Source organism: Chiloscyllium plagiosum, chromosome 26 (genome assembly GCF_004010195.1).
Source record: "Chiloscyllium plagiosum isolate BGI_BamShark_2017 chromosome 26, ASM401019v2, whole genome shotgun sequence".
Taxonomy (NCBI): domain Eukaryota; kingdom Metazoa; phylum Chordata; class Chondrichthyes; order Orectolobiformes; family Hemiscylliidae; genus Chiloscyllium; species Chiloscyllium plagiosum.
Genome location: NC_057735.1, coordinates 15,622,907 through 15,638,347, shown reverse-complemented (window position 1 = coordinate 15,638,347; position 15,441 = coordinate 15,622,907). Strand labels below are relative to the sequence as shown.

The following is a 15,441-nucleotide window of genomic DNA, read 5'->3' as shown; positions in this document are numbered from 1 at the left end:
TATGATTGTCACTTTTGCACTGCGATGCTTTCAATTAAAGGCTGAACTAACTTCTTGAAAGATTCTGTGAAGCCTTTGATTTTATTTGAATCTATTTTCTCAATAAGACCGAATGCGTAAGGGTAAGGAGAAACTTCTTCAGCCAGACAGTGGTGAATCTATGGAATTCACTGCCACCAAAGGCTGTGGAGGCCAGGTCATTCAGTATGTTTAAGACTGAGATAGATAGGTTCTTGAGTATCGAGGGGATCAAAGGTTCTGGGGAGAAAGAGGGAGAATGGGGTTGAGAAAGTTATCAGCCATGATTGAACGGTGGAACAGACTTGATGGACTGAATGGCCTAATTCTGCTCCTATGTCGTATGGTCTTATTTTCTGAGGTATTTGGCTTAAAGGAGTTGTGGGGGCTGAATTAATATAAGTGAGGTTATGTAGACCTAGGTCATAGGCTATTACATTGTGTGCTGTCCTCTGGTAAGTATCTGGATTTGTATCTATAGTGTTCCCTATACAGTTACGCAGTATAGTTGCAGTGTTGAGCAATACAAAATGAAGTTAAGGAGAGCTTCCATGTCTAGACATGGAGAAGACAGCTGACCCATGGTGTTCCTGACATTTTCAAGGAGCTGACTGTAGATCTGTATTAGCAAGAAAATGCCAATCTATTGCTACAGTTGAAATATAACAAGACTCATTGAGTTAAAATTAAACAATTTAAAAATCTGTTGTTTGAAGAAGAAAGTGCTGACATTAACCACAGCCTGCATTTATAACAACTTTAATAACACCAAAGAGTTTCATCGGACTCAAAAGAAGACAAAGATTAGCACTGCGGACAAGGGAGGATATATTAGGGGAGCAAACTAAAAGCTTAATGAAGGAAGAAAGTTTAACAATGGCCTTCAGCAGGACATTGTGGTAACAAAATACAATGATTAGAATACCAGTGCTTGTGACTCAGACATCGACAGCTGCCAATGATGAGGGAAAGAATGTGAGGATTCTTCACAATCCAGGGTCAGTGTTGTAGGGCCGGAAGAGGTTACAGAGATAGGGATGAGGCCATGGACAGATTTCAACACAAGGGTGAGAATTTTAAAAGTGGTGGCACTTGAGGCCAGGGAGCCAGTGCACAGCAAAAACAAACAAGGAAACCAAAGAACTGCAGATTCTGGAAATCAGAAACAACAATGGAAATGGCTGGAAAAACTCAGCAGGTCTGGCAGTATCTGTGGAGAGAAAGCAAAGTCCAATAACCCTTGTTCAGACATTAGATCACCCTTGCCCCTCTGGAACCTTCCGCTCTTCCCCTTCCCTCTGACTCCATACCCTCTCCTAACGCCATCTTCTTTTATGTGTACTATCCCATCTGACCTTCTGCTGTCTGATTCTGAATGTTCTATACTCAGCAAAGGTCTTAGTTTTATCCCGCTGCACCCCACCTCAATGAATTGTGGGCACAACATGACATTGAACTCATCTTCTACCACCTTTGCCTCTGTGCCTTTTTCATTGGACAGAGTCCTCTACCCATCCCACACAGACCCCTTCACCCACTTCCAACACTCTCCTTCCACCTGCACCCTTCCCTCTGGCATTTTGCCTGACCAAAAAAAAATTAATTTGAAGAGTTAACTTCATCAACTTACCTCTGCTTTCTCTCCACAGATGCTGCCAGACCTGCTGAGTTTTCCCAGCAATATCTGTGGTTGAGAAACAAACAAAGTCTTCATTGTTAGGCGTGATTAACGAAAACATGAGTGAGACCATCATGAGTGAGATGTGTCCAAGAAAATCCATGTTATGATATTTGGCTTTAATGAGGATATGGGGTTAGAGATTCAACTCAGGATCATACAGAATGAAAAGTTTCAGCAGGCCAGGTTCAGCCAGGAGTTGGAGTCACTGTTCATGGTTAGATCAGTGACAATAGAACAGTTAGTGGGGACCAAAGACAATGCTTTAGTAGCGAGTGGATAAAATGGTAATTCATTGGGTATTGGATGTTAGAGGAGATAATGGCCTAGTGGTGTTATTGCTAGACTAATGATCTAGAAGCTCACCAAATGTTTTAGGGGCCTGGGTTCAAATCCTGCCATGGCAGATTGTGGAATTTTAATTTAATTAAGAATCTGGAGTCAAGGGTCTAAATGGTATGTGTTAAGCCATTGTCGATTGTCAAAAAAACTCATTTGGTTCACTAACGTCCTCTTGTGAAGGAAATCTGTCAATTTTACCTAATGTAGCCTACATGTGGTTCACTCTTTACTGTCCTCTGGGCCATTAGGGATGGGCAATAAATGCTGGCCTAGCCAGAGATGCTCACACCCTGAGTGAATAAATAACAAGTCAAGCATTCTACCACCAAGGAAATTGAGAGAAGTGGTGGTGAGGTTGAAATTGCACTCACCAATCTGTGTGGTGAACCTGCCTTCATGGTTTTGAGTGATGCTGCTATGGAGGAGAACGCAGTTGAGAAATAAATGGGATTCGAGAATGGAGCCTTGGGCAACTGCAGTAAGGATGGTGTAAGACAGAGAAAATAATCCATTGCAAGGGAATTTCCAATTATGATTTGGTAAGTAAGAGTGGAGCTGAAACTTTGTTGCTGGAAAAGCGCAGCAGGTCAGGCAGCATCCAAGGAGCAGGAGAATCGATGTTTCGGGCATGAGCCCTTCTTCAGGAATTCCTGAAGAAGGCCTCAAGCCCGAAATGTCGATTCTCCTGCTCTTTGGATGCTGCCTGACATGTTGCGCTTTTCCAGCAACACATTTTCAGCTCTGATCTCCAGCATCTGCAGTCCTCACTTTCTCCTAAGTAAGAGTGGAGCCAGGTGAAGATAACTCCAGTGGAAAATAGAACTCAGATATTGTCGGAGGTTGGTGTGCTTAACGTGTCAAAATCTGCCGTTAGTTTGAGTTGGATGAGAAGGCTTATTGATTAGATTACTTACAGTGTGGAAACAGGCCCTTTGGCCCAACAAATCCACACCGACCCGCAACCCACCCAGACCCATTCCCCTAACACTACAGGCAATTTAGCATGGCCAATTCACCTAACCTGCACTTTTTTGGATTGTGGGAGGAAACCCACGCAGACATGGGGAGAGCGTGCAAACTCCACACAGTCAGTCGCCTGAGGTGGGAATTGAACCCGGGTCTGTGGCGCTGTGACGCAGCAGTGCTAACTGCTGTGCCACCCATATTGCACAGACATGTTTGTCACTATGGTTCATGACCGGGCAAAGCCAGAAACCCAATTAAAGACCCGTAAAGACTGAACTGCAGGAAAGATGAACATGGATTTAGGAGTTGGCTACACATTCAGGCCCAGTCATGGATCCTACTGTAAGTTAATTGGAAAAATATTGGAAAAGCATTGACAGAATTGATGGTGAAGCAGATTTGGATGTTATCAGTTACAAAAATGAGTCATTTTGGACTCGAAATGTTAACACTGTTTCTCTCTTCACAGATGCTGCCAGACCTATGAAGTGTCTCCAGCACTTTCGTTTTCTGTCATCAGTATGCTGGTGAATACGCAAAATAGACTTGGTGAAGGGACTGTTTCTTTAAAAGCTTTTGAAACCAGCTGGTTAGTCTAATGAGTTATTACTGTACACCATGCATAGTTCAGTTTGAAGTTAGCCTGTCCATCTGATCAGAACACGTGATAGTATTAGGTTGAACCGACCTCAGATGTTTATCAATAATGAGATGTGGACAATTATGCAAATTCTTTCTCAGCCATCTGTGCTTTGAGTTTTTTTCTCTCTCGCTGAAACAAGTACAAACACATCCTGCTCTATCGTAGCGTCTCCTGGGGTGTTTGCAGGCCTGTGAGAAACGACAGAGTTCTTTTGTGCGCTTTCCAACAGGTTAGTTGTTTAATTGTTAGCTGGAAGCTTAGCATTTAAATCATTCAGGATTTGTCCGGGTTAAAGTGGCCTGACTGGAACCAATACCCCCCACCCCCCTCTCCCCAAACCATGTGCAAATACAAGTGGGGAACAAATGACTGACACTGCTAACCCTATTGAGTGGAGCAGAAGGACTGTGAATGACGATTTTTGTCTCCCTGTGTATATTGCAAGTCTGAAATCCAATGCATGATTAGCTCAGGCATGCTCCCTTTCCACTCCTGGCCATTCAAACTATTTTGAGTCAATAGCTTTGTCTCCTGGCCCCCTCTAATAAGATAATGGCGTTATCCTTCAAGTGCTCTGCTCCATTCCCATTCTGCGCGAAACCTACCTTTTGTGAGTCATTCTAAAGTTGTTTCATTTTCCCAGTACTGGATGGGGAATTGTGGAATCAAATGAAAAGCTCTCTTCTGCATAATTCCTTGTATTTGTCAAGAAAGAGAACAATTGACAGCAAGGTTGCCAGGCCCTGGCTGCTTATTATGTAGAATTTACAGCACTAAAACTGGCCATTCATCCCAACGGATCTCTGATGGTGTTTATCCATCAAAGGAGCCAATAGCGAATTGAATGTTTGAGAATTGTAGGTCTGACAACAATGGACCATACTCACTACTATATTTCAAAAACAAACTGGTTCAAATCTATGTCATTTTCTCCTTCTGATCGAAAGGATTCTCCGTATGTCCTCTCTGTTGACAGCAGCTGCTTGGACTTCATCCAAACTGATGTTAGATATGCACAGAGCTAGGCAGAAGCTATTCACCCTTATAAGTGTCACAATGATGGATCATAACCCCAGGTCACCTACAGACATATTGAACCTTTAATTAAACCATGTGCTTTTGTTTTTGCAAAAAGGACGTACAGCTGAAATGACTGAGAACATAGATTGTGCACAATGTAATTCAGTGACTGTCTGGAAGGCCAATGTGAATTACTGACAGCCTCAAGGAAGATCTTGGAGTGTCACACCTGACGACTGTTGAGGAAGCTTCAAAGGGAAGGTCTTCACAAAGGAGAACTGCTCTGTAGACCAAAGAATAATCTCTCATGAATTATCTTAGACGATGGGCATGACAGGGAAAAAGAAAGCTGGCTCAGCGAGAGATATGTTTGTGTTTTCCCTTTACAAAAAGGCACGGGAGCAGGGTTAAAAGCCAATTTCAAACCTAGTTCAGGTGTTTTGTGGGTCAACGCACTGGGAAGGTCATAGCTTAAGGACAACTCTTAAATACCCTTGCACTGCTGGTAAAAAATGAAACCCATGACTCTTTTTCTGCAAGCCGGTCACTATTGAAAGGAAATAGGACAAAAATAAGTCAGTTAATTGGCAAAGCTAAGGATCTAAAACTCAACTGCTCAGCTACCAAAACCAACAATACTGGTATCACCCAATGTAACACCCCATTACCGACTCTTCACAAAATTCCAAGACTCAATTTTTTTAGGCTCACCTCTTATTTCTAAGAGAACAATTGTGTGTGTGTGTGTTATATTATTAGTTCTTCCTGTGTTGAATAACTAATAAAGTTATCCTTTGGTTAACTTAAGAAAGCCTGGTTAAATTAGATCCTTTTAAATTTGTTTGGTTTGGTTTGGGTAAAAGGCATCCATAAAGGAAGGGATTCTTTTTAAATTAACCTTGTCATGTTGTCACTTGTGATTGGCAATGTGTTTGACACTTAATTACCCTCTGGGCAATTAGGGACCTCGGATGCTGTGCTTTTCCAGTACCACTCTGATCTAAATTCTGGTTTCCAGCATCTACAATCCTCACTTTTGCTGGCCTGGATAGTGACACCCACACCTCATGTATAAATTTTTAAAAACTGACAAACACCAGTTCACCCCACCTCACCATGGAGCTTGTCAATTTGGGGTATCTCACCTGGAAACATAGTGAAACAGGAAGCCTTGGCCAAAGACTGGTTGTAACATGAAGCATGCCACACGTTTGATGACACCCACATGTCTGGTGCTATAGATAACACTTACAAGCACGAAGCTTAACCTGTCTTTTGTCCACAATGTCAAGAGGCTCTTCAGTCAATTGACATACATCAGTCAACTCACACCCTACTTGTCTGATGTTAGCTAATTCTGCACAATTAGACCACTGTTCTGTGGATAATCTTATACTAGCTCATACTTGCCAGTTTCTAGTAACTCCTAAATCTGTTTTTATTACTTATTGCTATTTTATTCCAATAAAATAACACAGGTAACAGGAGGGTGCTAAAAGCCACAAAGTGCGAATTGTTTAGCGTCCATATTTTGGAAGTGAGACAGGCAGTATACAATTATGTGTGTCTGGAGGTTGGATCAAATGTTGTCTCTTAGAATTGGTCCTTAAGTTACATTCTAATAATTACAGAGAGTGCCAGTTTGTTGCTCTAGGACTAAATTGGGTTGGTTATATTGGCAGCAGTGTCTACCAGGCAAATACTGGAAGTGAGGGAGTGGAAGTAGTGGAGAAAACACAAGGTATTAGGTCAGAAGAAGACTTAAGTGTATGATGAAGACATGAGGAACATTCCTGACTTCTGCTGCATATATCTGGTGGTGATTTATATTTTTGGATTTGGAGATGCCGGTGTCCACTATCACCTGATGAAGGAGCGTCACTCCGAAAGCTAGTGTGCTTCCAATTAAACCTGTTGGACTATAACCTGGTGTTGTGTGATTTTAACTTTATATTATTGGAGCCAGTCTCCAACATCCATGAAATGCAATGACATTATCATTGCTGATTGCTGCACTATCAACATTCTGGAGATTTCCATTAATCAGTGGTATAAATAAATTCTGCTGCTACGAGAGCATGTGAAAGGTTGGGAATTCTGCAGTGAGTACCTCATCACCTTCTGCTTTAGTTCAGTCAGCTGCAAAGACTAACATCTGTATTTCACCAATATTTTTATGGGTGGCATGAATTAACCCAGACATGAATTGCTCATATGGTCATCCTGATAATGAGAAACAGGTTTCAAGTGATGCGGATATTTCCACTGGCAGTTTGTTTCATTGTGCAATTGTCCTGAAGAGGGGAAAAATAGATTTTAAGACAAGCTTTTTTGAAACATGTGTGGCAGATGGCCTAGAGGTATAATTGCTGGACTGTTAATCCAGAGACCCAGGTCTGGGGACCCATATTTTAATCTTGGAATTTGAATTCAATAAAAATCTGGAATTAAGTGTCCAATGATGATACCATTGCCACTTGTCACAAATAGCCTGCCTGGGTCACTAAAATAGATGGATTAGCCATGTTAAAATGCCTAAAGTGTTCAGGGATGTACAGGTTAGCTGCATTAGCCATGGGAAATGTAGGGTTACAGGGATAGCATAGGGGAATGGGTCTGAGTGGGATGCTGTTCAGAGGGTTGGTGTGAACTTGTTGGGCCAAATGGCCTGCTTCCACACTGTAGGGGGATTCTATGATTCTAATCTCTTCTAGAGAAGGAAACTGCTATTTTTATCTGGTATGGACTAAATGTGACTCCAGACCCACAGCAATGTGGTTGACTCTTAACTGCCCTTCGGGATGGGCAATAAATGCTGACCTAGCATTCCACCCAGCCATCCCACCCTATCCGTGTAACTCTGTGTTTGCCTTGGCTAATCCACCCAGCCTACACAGCCCTGGACACTCTGGGGCAATTTAGCAATTTAGCAACTGTCCCCAAGAGAAAATGTGGAGGAAATCCTGTTCTGCAGCCTTATTGTGCTGTGGGTAAGATAGATTGATGGATAATGGAACATTCCACTCTGTGATTGTTCAATCCAAGCTGATTGTTGGATATGGACATTGCGCTGGAAATGCAGGCAACAGTGGTTTCAATGGATTGCCAGATCTTGGTCAGTCAGGGCCATTGGGTGGTAGAGGCTTGGAGTACATTAGGAAGAAGTACAGGGGATGGATGGAGGAGGGGATGGGCATTTCAAAGTCCAGGAGGAAAGGAAGATGTTGTGAGCTGGAGGGAGTTGCTCCTCCTGATGCATTAGGGGTACCTTTCAGGGACTGCATTCACCTTTTAATTTTTTTTTACAAGACAAGGAGCTCACTCCTGCTTCCTGTCAATGCCAACTGTATCATGGTATAGGTATGGCAACACTGGGGTCAAATGAGCTTTTAACAAGTCTATTTAACCCATCATTATTTATTTAAATATGGCAAGTGGACAGCAGATTTCTATACTCACCCATTTCCCCTGTTGTAGGAGTCAGTGTCAGAGTGATGGCTATGGGCAGGAAGCTTATTTCACATCTTTTCAAAATGCACACTTCTTCTGCCAAAAACACACACGACAGTGGCAGATACAATCCAGCCCATTTTCTCCTGATGCCCCCAAAAAACTGTTCAGCATCTTTAAGGTCCAAGTCAGGAGTGTGATGGAGCACTCTCCCCTTGTCTGAATGTACCCAGCACTTCAAAAACTCAATGCACTTAGATATTTTCTTATCAATCTGATCAGAGATGTTATGACACTCTGTTGGGGCAGGTGGGATTGAACTGAGCCTTCTGGTTGAGAAATAGGGACACTACCACTGTGTCACAGAAGTCCACTGCTTGGTTGTGTGACTGAGCTGATTGGTATGGTAAAGGCAAGGCAAAAAATCTGTGAGAATGCAGTTAGGAATGAAGTGAGTGAGTGTGGACAGAGCAAGAGAGCAGCCATGAGCTTTCCAACCCATAAATTAAGTCCCTGTCCATATATGTAAAGTGTCTTTGTTGCAGTCTTTCAATGCTAGTCACTGGAGTGTCCTGCAATGCAAGTTTGTCCCTCCTAAGCTTCCTGCAAGTATATTGGAGAGATGCCATGATGGTCGTAGGGATCGACAAATGATTATGATTAGTTTTGATTCCCTACAGTGTGGAAACAGGCCCTTCAGCCCAACACCGACCCTCCAAAGAGTAATCCACCCAGATTCATCTCCCTCTGACTAATGGTTAATTTAGCATGGCCAATCCACCTGATCTGCATCTTTGGACTGTGGGAGGAAACCCACACAGGCATGGGGAGAATGTACAAACTCCCACACAGATAGTTTCCCGAGGCTGGAATCAAACCTGGGACCCTGGCGCTGTGAGGCAGCAGTCAAATATCGGATGCCAATGTCCATAGATGAGTGGGTGGCTTTTGTGCCTCTTTTGCTGTTTGTTCTTAAGCAACATGAAGACTGTTTGTAGCCAACAGTGAGCTGAATTTGGTAGGTACCTACTCTAACTTACATGGTGAATTTTCTTACCATCTAGTTTGGTTGGCACAGTTGGCTGTATAGAAAACTGAATGCTAATGAGGCAGATTGTGGGATTATTAAGGTCTTGACCAAGCTACAATCCTCCTTATTTGGTCACTCACTATTGCCTCGTGAGGAACTCACTTGTTCACTCAGCCAAAGCATGAAGGATGCAGTGAGATGCTCCCAACATGGAGATCGGCTTGCACTTGACGTTTTGTTTGAACCTGACTTAGAGCGAAAGGTTATACCCGCAATGCTGACTTCTCCAGCTCCTGATGCTGCCTGGTTTGCTGTGTTCTTCCAGCCTCTTGCTTGTCTACCATGGAATCCAGCATCTGCAGATTTTATTTTTGTCTCCAAATCTCAGTATCGCCAACATATTGCCACTAATGACCATATTCAATGAAATAATAAAAAAAGGTTTGATGGGATAGTCCCTAACAGGCATTAGGGTCCTGATTAATGTATTCAGTCCACCTAAGGCCTGGTTTAGGTAGTCTTTGGAGTGCCCAACCCATTATAGGATGCAATGGATTTTAGGCACTCTGACAGGGCAGGACGTTTTACCTGAACTTTGTTGGTTTTCCTCCCAAGTACTTCACTTGGAAAATGGATGGAAGAAGGAGCAAGTTCCACACCCACGTTCTCTGCTCCCCACCCCACCCCACCCCATCAGAAATTCATAGGTTTCCACTCAGAAGGATTGTATTCATGGGTCATGCCAACTGGAACTGTTCAACATTGTTGTGGGCCAATGAAGGGAAAAGAAATGTTGAATTATGAAAAATTTGGAACTGCTTTGGAACATTCTGCATTCAGAGCTGTTGTCTCACAGGGAGCTAGGTTCGATTCCAGCCTCAAGCAACTATCCATGTGGAGTTTACACATTCTCCTTAGTGGATTTCCTTTGGGTGTTCTGGTTGCCTCCCACAGTCCAAAGATGTGCAGGTTCGGTGAGTTGGCCACGGGAAATTGGCCCATAGTATCCAGGGATGTGCAGTCTAGGTGGGTTGGCCATAGGAAATGCTGGGTTACAGGGAAAGGGTAGCGGGTTGGGTTTGAGTGGGATGCTGTTCGGAGGGTCGGTGTGCACTCGATGGGCCTGATGGCCTGCTTCCTCACTGTAGAGATTCTATGATTCTAAGATTTTAAAAGTTTGATTTGGTTGTAGAGCTGCGCAAGCTTTTTTGATTTAATAATTGAGTATAACTTTCTCAGTAAGTAATTGATTAAGGCCACTGACATATTGATCTCTGCAATACTCGCTCTAAAGTATTTGCATTAAGCAGGTGTAAGATAAAATAAGAGCAGTCACTGAAAGGTCCGATAGTTAGTGATGGCAAGTGACTGAGAAAATAGGATAAATACTAAGTGATGTCTTGGCTTCTGTGTTCACCAAGGAGGTAGTAGTCTCTCTCCTGAGCTCTGAACTAAATTTCTAGATATGCACCTAAACTGTTTACAGTCATTAAATTATTTTGAGCTGAGGGTTATAATAAAGATTTTTAAATTTTAAGTCAACATCAGATTGAGACAGGGCTCAGTAATGGCTAGGAATAGCATCACCACCAACAACAACAATAATTTGCTTTTATATTGTGCCTTTTAATTCAGAAAAAAAAGTTGCAAAGGCTTTTTTGCTAAGGTGTAATGGGATAAAAATGGTCATCAAATCAAAAGCTATGTCTAAAAAGGTACAGGGGAAATTTATGAGGATAATTCCAGATTGTGTTGTTCACAGCAAATGTCAGACATTTTGGAGAGAGGGGTTGTACAATTGAAGGAATTTAGGATGTTTCAGAGATGGAAAACAAAGGACCATGCAGAGCTTAAAAATAAGGCTGACAAATTTAAAATTGGGGGTTGCAAGATATAACAAAGATAGGTTGATGGCAGAATTTGGCATGGGATAGGATACAGGCAGTAGAGTCTTAAATTAGTTAGTTTTTAAAGCATGTTGAGGTTTGGAGGCCTGAATAGAGCATTGGAATAATCAATTCTAAAATTGATAAAGGCATTACTGAGTGTTTGAACAAGAGATGGATTGAGACTGAACTGCAGGCAAGTAATATTGTGGAAATGGAATTAGTTGGTTTCTACATTGGCAAGGTTCTGAAGTCAATTTTCTAAGTTGGTCTGAGGCAGTGGCGACAATGAGAAATGAAATTGATAGCAAAGTGGTGGAATTCGAGGTTAAACTAAAGATGATGGCTTCAGTCTTGCTAATGTTCAAAACAATTTGAACCTCATCAAGGGCTGGACATTGGATGAGCAGAGCAGGGACAAGGACAGTGCAGGCTACAAGATCCGTTGTGAAGAGTCCTATCTGGCTGTATCCAAGTTACAAGTGGAACTTAATCACATTTCTTCAGATTATATTCCCAAAGACACATTCTGCAGTTGAGAGAAAGGGAAGGGGACCATAGAAAGAGCTCCTAAGGTAACAATTTGTGTTTAGATTAGCTGTTAAAATAGATGCATTGGTAAGACTGGATGGTTATAAATGGAATTAATGGACAATAGTCATTCTGGCATTCCCAACAAGATGAATACGGTGAACATAGATTATGTGATTGGCCATGTCAAAGACTATAGAGTGGTTGTTATAGATGAAAAGGTAAATGCATGTTGTCATTTATTTCTCTTTTCTTTGATTTAAGCCCTATTTACCATCTGCCCGTGCTCACTAGTTTCCATTCTAGCTGTGCCTTGAATTGTAAAATTCTGACCCTTCCCATTTCATACAAGAAGAAACTGTTTTTCCAGTGGAAACCTTTCTTTTTTTCCATATCCCTAAGGTCTCAGTTTAGTTTTCTCTAATGTTTAGAAAAAAACAACAAAGCCTCCGCAAATATTCAATGTTGCACAGATGTTTCAAGGTGTTCTGATATGATATGACAGTTTATCATGTTTTACTAAACTCTTCTGCAGTGTACCCAAGAGAGATGAAGATTTACAGTTTACATGGCGTCCCCAGACAGGGATTTGAAGGGGAAAGAATCTTCATTGAAAGGTGTTTTGCCAAACAGTTTATCGTTTGGGGAGCAAGTGAAGTCAAAACAGAGGTATGTCACTGAGTTTATTCTGTTGTCTTCTGTGAGTGACATAATGATCTGTTTTCAGTTGGATTGATGTCACCATGTTATGTGCCTGCTTTAGAATAATGAACAATGCTTATTTTTAGTAGAACACAGACAGGTTATGAGAGCCAAGGCCAAGGGAAAAAACCTAATGTTCTAGTCTGTGTCCTCAGAAGTGACAAGAAAAATAAATAAGTAAATAAATAAATGCAAGGTTGTGCTTTATCAATGAATAGTCAAGGATAAGGCTACTGTAGGACCTTGTAGACTATCTTATCTTCAGAGTAATACATCAACTCTTTACAGTGACTATTTCAATGGCCTACATATCTCACATATTGTTCACACAGATTACAAGGGCCTTCAACTCAGAGCCTTGTTCAAATTTAGTCAATGAGCAGTTGTTTTTCCAAGCTCAAATTCCTCCTCTTTCCTCATCTCCTTCTTTTAAACAGACTACATTTTCCTGATTATAAAATTGGCTCTCGCCGAGGCATTTAAAGTAAGGTTAGTGTGTTAAACAAGATCCACTTATGCATGCCCATGCATGCAAGATACATTTGCATCAGTCAAATGATAGCTTTTCAGATTCAGTAATGCCCCTCAGCACTTGTAATCATCTGAATATGATAGGTTTTGTAAGTGTTGTTTCACATTGCCTTTAACCTACTAACACAAAGCATGGCAATAACAGCCTTCTGAACCAGCCATCTGAGCTTTTTATTATATCAGCTGAAACTCCAATGCTAGCACTCAAGTCTCTGAGATCACAACAGTCTGGTTCTGAGTCCCTCTCTAGGTCTGTAGCATCAAAGTTGAAGCTGCCAATCCTGCAGATAGGAAACCTTACACTCTTTTGAGCTGGTAAACTTGAGATCATCTGTCTGCTCAGGCCAATATAAAAGATCCCATGTTCATTGAAATAACTGCACAGAGGCCAGTATCCTATCACCAAGTCCCCTTCTATTTACATGGTTTGGAGGTGCCGATGTTGGACTGGGATGTACAAAGTTAAAAAAACACACAATACCAGGTTACAATCCAACAGGTTTATTTGGAAGCACTAGCTTTTGGAGCGCTGCTCCTTCATCAGGTGAGTAGGAGCAGCACTCTGAAAGCTAGTGCTTCCAAATAAACCTGTTGGACTGTAACCCAGTGTTGTATGATTTTTAACATTATTTACATGTGCACAGTACACTAGGTGTGGCTGGCCAGCTCAGAGTCAGTCCCTAAAGTGAGGATACTCTGACCCTCCTGTTTGTTTTTTTTCTTTTTTTTCTTTTTTTTCTTTTTTTAGAGCCAGCTCTCAGAGTGTCAGGGCGAACCGCACGTTTATTTTTTATTGGTCAGGGGATCAAGGGTTATGAGGAAAAGGCAGAAAAATGGGATTGAGAAACATGTCTGCCATGATTGAATGCGGCCTATTAAATAGCTCAACAGACGGTTATATCCCTTCACAAATTCACCCTTTATTTACACGTGGACAGTCTTTGACACTGATCCAGCTCCCTCAGAACCAGGTTTCAGAGTGAATAAACTGTCTGAGACTCCTGTTTATATCTGTCAGCCAGGGCTCCCCGATTTGCCCAGGTTAACAACCTCGATCAAGGATATCATAGCCAATAAAATCCACCTAGTTCCAATCACTACACGAACAGCAGAGGTCATCCCATTATCCTGGCCAATAGTTGTTCCTTAGACAACATCAGAAAAGCAGATTATTATTCTTTTAGTAGTTCTTTTATAATGCAGTGGTTGCATTCTTGTACAATCTCACATTGTAGTAAAATCATGGTTTAGAAACAGTGCTTAAAGTGTTGGTGATGTAATTGTGTGTTATAGCCAACGCATGTTTTAAAAGTTAGCGTTTTAGAAACAGTGTTCCCAATTCGTCAATCTGTTAGAGTGAATTTGTGTCAATGAGACATGCATTATGGCAGAATGACCTGCATCAGTTTGTGGTTTTCCAGAGTTCCAGTCTGTGTGACCTGCTTTACAATGGTGATGGCAAATTCAGAATTCTTGTAAACCACTTAGAGGTGCCTCCTGATTATGAACAGTGCTATATAAATGCAAATCTTTCTTTTTTGAATGAGCATTCCTTTAATGTGGGCAAAAGTGGGTACCGCAGATGGTGGAGATTAAAGTCAATATTAGAGTGGTGCTGGAAAAGCACAGCAGGTCAGGCAGCATCTGAGGAGCAGGAGAATTGATGTTTCAGGCAAAAGCCCTTCATCAGGGATTTCTAGTAACACTCCAACCTTGATTCCTTCAATGTAGTTGACTGATGTGGAAAAGTTTGGTTTGAATAGTCTAATTTTTTATTTTATACACTTACCAGATGACAGCGTCACTGGTCAGGCCAGCACCTATAACTCATCCCTAATTGACCAGAAGGCAGTTAAGAATCAACCACTTTGCTGTGAGTCTGGAGTCACATGTAGACCAGATTGGATAAGGATGGCAGTTTCCTTCTCTGAAGGATATTAGTGAACCAGATGGGATTTTTTTCTTTATAATCAACATGCAGTCATTATTGGACTCTTAATTCCAGATTTTTAAAATTGAATGGAAATCCACCATAGCAGTATTTGAGCTTGGGTCCCCAGAATATGACCTGGGTCTCTAGATGAATAGTCCAGTGATAATGCCATGGGGCCATCACCTCCCCAAGTCCAATTGTTTTATTCCACAGGAAGGTGACATATGCCTACAGTTGGTGTGATAGGAGTGTCTTAATTCAATATATGCAACTTGCATTAAATAGTTTTTTCATAATAAGACATTCATAATGCTACTGCCACTTTAATAGGCCATCTTACTTGATTTAAATTACATAAGCCTGGGTGTATTTCATCCTCCAACCCCAGACAGTTCAGCTGCCAATTTTGTTTTAATATCTTGCAACACTCAGCTGTCTGACTGCAGGATCTTTTTCCCAAAGCCTGGCTGTCTTTCTTGGAGGTAAAAACAATAACTGCAGATGCTGGAAACCAGATTCTGGATTAGTGGTGCTGGAAGAGCACAGCAATTCAGGCAGCATCCAACGAGCAGCAAAATCGACGTTTCGGGCAAAAGCCCTTCATCAAGAATAAAGGCAGAGAGCCAGAAGCGTGGAAAGATAAGCTAGGGGAGGGTGGGGGTGGGGAGAGAGTAGCATAGAGTACAATAGGTGAGTGGGGAGGAGATGAAG

General features: G+C 41.8%; 1 long non-coding RNA gene across 1 annotated transcript in view; it reads left to right on the top strand.

Moving 5' to 3' along the window:
- The first annotated feature begins 3,725 nt into the window (after positions 1 to 3,725).
- The window catches only part of LOC122563126, a 73,059-nt gene continuing 61,343 nt past the window's right edge, over positions 3,726 to 15,441 (top strand). The window contains exons 1-2 of the long non-coding RNA XR_006315491.1: positions 3,726 to 3,876; positions 12,100 to 12,233. This is a non-coding gene — a long non-coding RNA (uncharacterized LOC122563126). The remainder of the gene's footprint in view (positions 3,877 to 12,099; positions 12,234 to 15,441) is intronic.